This window comes from Trematomus bernacchii, unplaced genomic scaffold (assembly GCF_902827165.1).
Source record: "Trematomus bernacchii unplaced genomic scaffold, fTreBer1.1, whole genome shotgun sequence".
NCBI classification, from domain to species: Eukaryota; Metazoa; Chordata; class Actinopteri; order Perciformes; family Nototheniidae; genus Trematomus; species Trematomus bernacchii.
This window is the reverse complement of record NW_022987645.1, coordinates 872,017-880,632: the sequence shown is the minus strand read 5'-3', so window position 1 is coordinate 880,632 and position 8,616 is coordinate 872,017.

Genomic DNA, 8,616 nt, shown 5'->3' with positions numbered 1-8,616 from the left:
GAGCTGCAGCCTGAAGACAAGCTGCAGGGAACAGTGACCGTTCTCAGAGGGGAACAGGAGATGCAGCCTGAAGACAAGCTGCAGGGAACAGTGACCCTTCTCAGAGAGGAGCAGGAGCTGCAGCCTGAAGACAAGCTGCAGGGAACAGTGACCCTTCTCAGAGAGGAGCAGGAGCTGCAGCCTGAAGACAAGCTGCAGGGAACAATGACCCTTCTCAGAGAGAGTATATCTCTACAGGAGGTAGAGATAGTGGAGATGAGAGAAACACTTTCTCACTCACCATCCAGTGAATCATTTCAGCAGATTAAGGATGAACTCTGCCAGTTAAAGAAAGAATTTAAAACGTCCATACAACAACTAAGAGGAGAAGTGACTGTCCTACAGGAGGACAGGGACATTCTAAAGAAAGAAATAACAGCAGTAAAAGAGGAGTTGCACCTCAAACACCAAACCATCCTGGGCCTGAAAGAGCAGCTCCAGAGCCTCACAGCCACAGCACTGCAGCGACCCCAACCTGCCACGAGTAACACACAACTCACTGAGCCAAGGCCTTCAACCAGCAGCCTTCTGCTCCAGCCTAGCCCACAACCATCATCCAGTAAAACCTCACCAAACCCCACATTGAAACCATTCACCAATGGCCCAGCGCCCCAGCAGGAGCCACAGCCATCTACCAGCTAGACAATATTCCTCCTTCCACAATCAAAATAACAACCGACACAGAAACGACTGATGCTGAAGTAATAATTCTTATTGACTCAAATGGAAAATTCTTAGATGAAGAACAACTCTTCCCCGGACAAAAAGTAAAAAAAATATGGTGCCCAAGAACAGATAATGCACTTGATGTTCTCACAAAGGCCAAACTGGGAGAACCAAGCCACATAATTGTGCACACAGGAACTAACAACCTTCATATAGAGCAAGAGAGAGTAGCTGAATCTGTGACGAGAGTGGCGCAAAAGGCTACGCAGAGTTTCCCAAACTCTAAAATAACTATCTCCACAATCCTGCCCAGAAGAGATTTCCACCCTCTCACTATCCATAGGATCAATTCGGAGATCTCCAGAGGATCTGCTGTAATACCCAATGTCCACCTGGCACATCACCCCACCCTCAGCATTCACAGCCTCCATGACCACGTTCACCTCCGTAAGGACATTGTAAAAATCTTTGCTAAGACACTTAAAGATGTGGCCTTAGGACGAAGCCAGGGCGGAGCCTCTGCTAGCCGCGGACGAGCTAGCCAGCATATAACTGGACCACCCCTATCACCACCTGCAAGAGAATATCGCAGATATCCCCTTGGATCAGGCCCCTACCCCCCTCCACCATTATTACCTCACCTTCAGAGCCACCCACCCAGAACCAGAGCCATACAAGCAAGACAGGCCAGCACCACTCCAATAAACTCAAGGCCCATACCAGGATATCAGCCCTGCCCCCCGTTTCAGCAACCAGCTCAGAAAAGCTACGCCACTGCACTGAAGACCCCACCAAATATCGACAGAAACGGAGCCGACCTGGGAGAGATCAGGTCGTATAAGACTTAACTTAAAACAAACACACACACGCACACGCACATGCCTACACACACACACACACACACACACACACACACACACACACACACACACCTGTTTATCTCATTTTAAAAATGTATTTGTATTCTTCACAATGACCACTTCAATGACACCATTCTCCATCTCTATGTGGAACATCCAAGGTATACACTCTTCTCTGTTTGGACAGAAATATAGAACAGATGAATTTAAAGAGAACACACACAATGTAGACATTATTATCCTCCAAGAGACCTGGTGTAGATCTGATTCCAACATCCACTGTCCCCCAAATTACAAACAAATTATTCTGCCCTCGATCAAAAACCCAGCAATTAAAAAAGGCAGAGATTCAGGAGGCATTATAATTTGGCACAAATTCGAACTCTCAAAATATATAACAATAATAAAATCCGAGCCCTCCCACATCTGGATTAAACTATCCAAAAGCATCACATGTACAGAAAATGATTTGTTTTTATGTACAATATATGTGCCTCCGAGTGACTCTCCTTACTACAGCGAGGACATATTCCCACACCTCCACACGCAAATCTGCAGATTTCAGGCCCAAGGAAAAGTGTTGATCTGTGGAGACCTCAACGCACGTACTGGAACCCATCCAGACTCATACTCAGAGAGTGGTAACAAACATATATTTGGACAAAACTTTCCCCGCAACACCACAAATCTTCCTTGCCATAATTCTGACCCTCAGATAAACAAGAATGGGAGAGACCTGCTCCAACTCTGTCAAAGCCTCGGTCTGTACATTGTTAACGGTAGGTTTAGAGGTGACTCTTTGGGAAGACCCACCTTCTGCTCATCTCTTGGCACGAGTACCATAGATTACATGATAACTGACTTGGACCCGCTCTTTCTCAGTTCATTTATAGTCAAACCTCTAACACCTCTATCGGATCACAGCCAAATTACTGTGTTCATGAAAAGAACAGAAACTAACAGTCCACAATCTGAGCCCAATAATCTGTTTAACATTAAAAGAAAATACAAGTGGGCTCCAGACAGTGCACAAGAGTTCCAGAAAGCTATCGGAAACGAACAAATTCAAAGACTCTTAGACAACTTTCTGGACACCACATATGACCACAATAAAGAAGGCATAGACCTGGCAGTTAGAAAAATTAACCAAATCTTCATGAGAACAGCTCATACATCCCAACTGAAGAAATGCAGCAACAAGCCCCCAAAACAAAAAGAAATCAACTGGTTTGATGAAGAATGCCAACAAAAAAGGAAAGAACTTAGGAAAATATGGAACCAAAAACATAGAGATCCTAGCAACGCAGACGTACGCCTCCTTTACTGCGACATGCTCAAACAATACAAACGTACAATCAAAATCAAGAAGGCTCAGTACACACAAAAACAACTAACGATAATCGAGGAGTCTTTAAACACAAACAGATTCTGGGAACATTGGAAAAATCTAAATAAAAGTAAACACGATGACCCAGTTATACAGAATGGAGACATCTGGAACGATCACTTCAAACATCTGTATGGTAACATTCCTATCAATTCAGACTCAGAACAAACACAAATCATTGAAAAGTTCAACAACTTAGAATTGGTCATCAAGGACTCCCAGAACCCTTTGGACTTTCTAATTACTGAACAGGAACTGGAAAAAAAGTTGATTAACCTAAAACCAAAAAAAGCAAGTGGGCTTGACGGCATACTGAACGAGATGCTAAAACACTCAAGTAAAAAGATCAGATTGGCTATACTCAAACTATTCAATTTGATCCTGATTGTAGGTTACTTTCCTGACAGCTGGAATCGTGGTCTCATAACACCCATTTTTAAAAACGGCGATAAATCTGACCCTAATAATTACAGAGGCATTTGTGTGAACAGTAACCTGGGGAAGGTCTTTTGTAGTATTATAAATTCCCGGCTTATAGACTTCCTTACGAAACACAATGTCCTGAGCAAAAGCCAAATTGGATTCTTACCAAATCACCGCACATCAGACCACATTTACACCCTACACACCCTAATTGACAAATATGTTAATCAAAATAAAAGCTAATATTTGCCTGTTTCATATGCTTCCACTTTGCTCTAAACTCCGTTTCACAGCAACAGTAAATGGGTCTTAGCTGAGGCAGCAGCAGTACTCCATCAATCTGAGCAAACCCATACCGCCTCTTTCTTTGGGTAGCTGGAGAGTTCTGTACCTAACTCTTGGCCCCCCCCCCCCCCCCCCCCCCCCCCCCAAACAAATCTGGATATCAGTCTGTCCCAATTTCTAAATGGACCTTGGGGGCCCTCTACTGGTGAAGATTGGAATAGATAGAGAAATCTAGGTAGAACATTTAGTTTAACAATTTGAATTCTTGAGTTTAGGTCGAGTGGTAAGGTAGACCACCTTGTTATATCTGTTTGTATTTCTTGGTTTGAATTGTCGTAATTCGCTCTTTACAAATCAGAGATGTTTTACATGTACATTTTACATTTATATTTAATTTAATATTCCATTCCTTACACACTTAATGGATATAATATCCTGCTTTATATTTGGTAAATTGGTATTTCAAAATGTGTATTTTCTTCTTTTTTAATGCTGTTTTATTTCTGTTTTGAGATGTTTACATTTTAGAAGTGTTTATTTCTACTCTTTTCATTTCTCTCATGTCCCTTGTCTTTTATGCTGCTGCAACGCAATCATTTCCCAGATTGGGATCAATAAAGTGCATCTCATCGTATGCATTGGAAGCTATCTGTTAGCCGCGCATGCTAACCGGCTTCAGATAAACTCGTTGACACTGTATTGTTATTATTATTATTATTATTATTATTATACATCTAACTTTTTTATCTTCATATTCATATTTTTATTTTATTTATCTTATTTAATTATTTTTTTTATAAATGTATTCTATGTCACAAAACCAATTCTTCCCTCAGGATAAGTATTGTAATGATGTCTGCATGTATCCTCTCTCTGATAGAGATCAGCCGTTCTCTTGTATGGAATGTTCCAGCTTGTATCGCCCCCATGTGTTGCTGTAGCTCCGCCCCTTGATGGCACTGTTTGTTTCTTCCCCTGGATCTCTATAAAGTTTATTAAAAACTACAACCCCCATGATGCATTAGCTGTTATCCTTGCTAACAGAGACACACTTGTTGAGACTGTAAAGAGTCAGAGCTAACGGAGACCCTGAAACACAACTTCCGGTGCTGGCCTTCACAATAAAACCAACGGTTTTCTCTGGCCCTGACACACCAGGCAGTCACCAGAGAACTCGCCGACACCCGACACCGACAGTTCCATCGACGAGTTCTCCTGCGTCTTGGCCGTGTGTCGCACTGGAAATCACCGCAAAGACTTCAGCCGAGCACGTACGAACTGCGCATGCGTGAGTGGCAATAACTCTCCTTACCAGCAGGCGGCGGTAGTGTGTATTCGTCATTCAAAAGAGGCAACAACCGGAAGACAGAGAAGAAGAACAGACTGATATAAACAAACAAATAGCGTGTGCGTTCCATTTTCACTCTCGTCCATCGAAAACATGTTTTAGAATATAAAAATACATGAATGATGAAATGAGCACATAAAGTGCAGACATACTATAAAATCACAGTTAATAGACCTGCATCTGATGATCGCAGTGTTGTGGCGGGTGTGTAGTTTATTGAGTCAGCAATGTAGTAATGGCCACTTCTTGCTAAATTTACGATGAGATGAAAAACCGGACTTGACCAAACAAATCACGGAGCTCTCAGCAGAGGACAGCCGGGGACGCTCCCGCCGATATCAGAGATGTCCCTGCTATGTGTGGGAGGTAAGAGAGGACATTTAAGGGCTATGTTTGATGTCTTTAAGTATCACCAGCTGGTGTTTAGCTGCTGCTTAAATCGTTTGTTTACGTCCCTCACTTCCGTTTCGCTTCTCATTTGCTAGCTGAACAGCTGATCAGAGTGGTTTCTTGGCCCGATAGCTTGTGTCCGACACCCGGCCGATTCAACATGTTGAATCGGCCGGGTGTCGACCGTGAAAGGCCAAATAAGGCGTGTCACGGCCGAGGGTTCGGGACACACCAAATTGACTTTGGGCGACAAGGAACCCGTTTTCGCCCAACAACGCAAGACGGCCGATATCGGCCTGGTGTGTAGGGGCCTAATGGCGCGTTTCCACTACAGCGCGCAGCCCGGTGTAAGAGGGCTGTGACGTCAGCGGCCCGTTTGTGGTTGCGTTTCCACTTGGCCTAGTACCGGCCGGCTGGTCCTAATTCTCAGTTTTTCTGGCCTCATAAAATCGTGGGGCCAGGGCCAAAGACAACCGGGCTGTGTTTGTGACGTCAACGCTCTCGGCTGCTGATTGGTCGGAGAGAATCGTCACAATCTGCGCGCGAGATAATCCATTTTTACAAACAGCATTTTTGTTAACGGAGGAGCTACAACAATGGCAAAGAAAAGCACACCATGGTCGGTCGAGGAAGTGACGACGTCCATTATATTGCAGATGATAAGGTCCAGCGGGAGCTCGACGGGACAACTCGCAATATCAAAGTCTTTCAGGAGGTCTCTACACAGACACTGGACTCTCCAACGGCGTTACTGGAGTCTGCATGGTACGTTTTTGCTAACGCTGTGTTATTTGCTTGAAAGCTTTGTGTCCCTGCTTTGTGTCCCTGCTTTGTGTCCCCATCTGTTTTAAAGCTCACTTCTAACAAATAAGTCTATTTTATCCTTACATTTATGTTCGACAACCCCGATGGAGCCCCGAAGGCTAGCTAGGCAGATAGCATTAGCGAGAGCTATTGTTTGCTAACACCATATGTGCCATTGTTTACGTTCAGTTTGTCTTTTCTATAGTTGTTGTTGCTATTTATAGTATTGTGCTGCAGTAGTTTGTGGAATTTACAAGTCATGTTTCTGTTCTAGATGATTACATTGGGACTAGCGAGGAGGAACAGTTCCGAACAACGTCCTCTGCATCAACAGCACAAACCGAGGAGGAGACGATCTGGCCCTGCAGGAACGGCAACTGGCCCAGCAGAATCAATGCCATGTCTTATCTTATTGCTTGTTGATAAATAATTGCACCCACCAGCGATCGCACAGAAAGATGGCATCATCTAGGCGTCCCTCTGCAGTCAGAAATATCATAAACACCATCGTCCACAAAGCACTGTACAGGGGTTTATGGATTTAAGAGAATACTTATCACAGTGAAACCTTTATCATCTGTTGCAATTAAAGCAAATAAGAGAATAAATACTTGGTTAAATAATACATTTTAACTCTTTAGCAGGACAACTCTGCATACTGTTTGAAATTGAGTTTGCTAGCTTGAGGTCCTCCTCTAAAACATAACATTACATAATGGTATTAAGAATACATGATAAATACATGTAGAAAAATTACTCAATTGTAATACCCTCGTTGTGCTAGACTCAAACACATTGCTTATATATTTCAAAGAGAAGAGAACAAAAGAAAACACCTATACAAAGAGAGCGGTGCACAGCGCTTAATATTTACTTGCACTATATTTCTGTTGATCTGGGTTATTGTGTTGCACTGTTGGAGGAGCCTGTGACCTAAGATGTTCATTGTCATAACTACACTAGCTATGTTCGTATGACAAAATAAAAAACCTTGAACCTTGAGGCTGTGTCTTTCAGACAAACCATCATAATCATATTATTTTATGCTGTGGATACTTTAGCCTCCATCCATGTTAACAATTTTTTACACTTGCATTTATGAATATAGTTCTGTTGTGTTTTACACTTTTGTATTTATGTTTATAGTTTGCTTTGATATTTGCTTAATTTATTAGATTATTATTATGGGGGCAGTACTGGTGCTTGAAATTCAAATATTTACTAAATAGTCAATTCTGATAACATTTTTTTGGTTTAAATAATTTGACAAACACATGTATGTGAAAAAGAAAAGATGTATTTATGTTCAATACAATACAATGAATATTTAGGTATTACACGTAGGTTTTCCTCAGGCATCCTGAAGTTCTCCACCCACTGAGTGTGTGAAAGATGGAACAATCACATTCCACCACTCGGTAGCTCGGTCGGTAACTTCTGAAATACACAAACAAAAGCATACATATTTTAATACGTAAAAGTGGTAGCTACAATTAATTAAATACTTGAAATACTTTGGTCGTATAGGGAGAGTGAGCCTAAACACATTGCTAGTTAGCGAACGTTAGCTTACCAAGTAGCATTGTAGTTAGTAGTGATTCGAGTCGTCCTGTAGTCTCTGCGGCGTAGGAGGACTGCCCGAACTCTCGCGTCAGCTTCTTCTATACCTCGTCTTGCTATAAGTCGCCTCTTTCGAAACAACTCTTGTCTATTTCTTGTGATAATAAACCACACAGCAAAAAACAAGCAAACGATCGCTTTCACATCTCCATTGTTGTGTCGCATTGAAGATGACGTCACGGCAGTTTTAAGCAGCGTCGCTCCGCCTACACTGTGTTACTATAGATACTGACCCGGTTCCTAAACTGTAATGGAAACGCGCCACAAAGTGAGCTGGTCCTAACGAGGCCGGGCGCGGCCAAAGGAGGCCGAGCGGGGCCGAGCGAGGCTGTGTAGTGGAAACGCGGCATAAGATAACATAAGATGAGATAAGAAGTACTTTATTCATCCCAATTAGGGGAATGTTTGCGTGGCAGCATAAAAAGACAAGACATTGTACATTAGAGAAATGAAAAGACTAGAAATAAACAATCCAACATGTAAATAATACATGCACTTGTTTTGCTGGATAAACATGTCCTCAAAATATAAATAAAGTTGTATGAAAAGAGGATTACAAATATTATTTTAAATATCAAATAGTTGGCGAGCCCCCCCCTCAAATGGCCTTTTCCCTGTGTCCTTTCTTCTTGGTGACCAACTTCCATGTGAAACAACATCATTTTATTTGTTATTTTATTTATTGACTGACTTCATTGCTTTATTTCTATTTGTATAAATATTTAGAGAGATTAAAACAATATATATCCTCCTCTGCTGCCACCTTCAGGATAGCTAGAGTAACATCAGCTCTA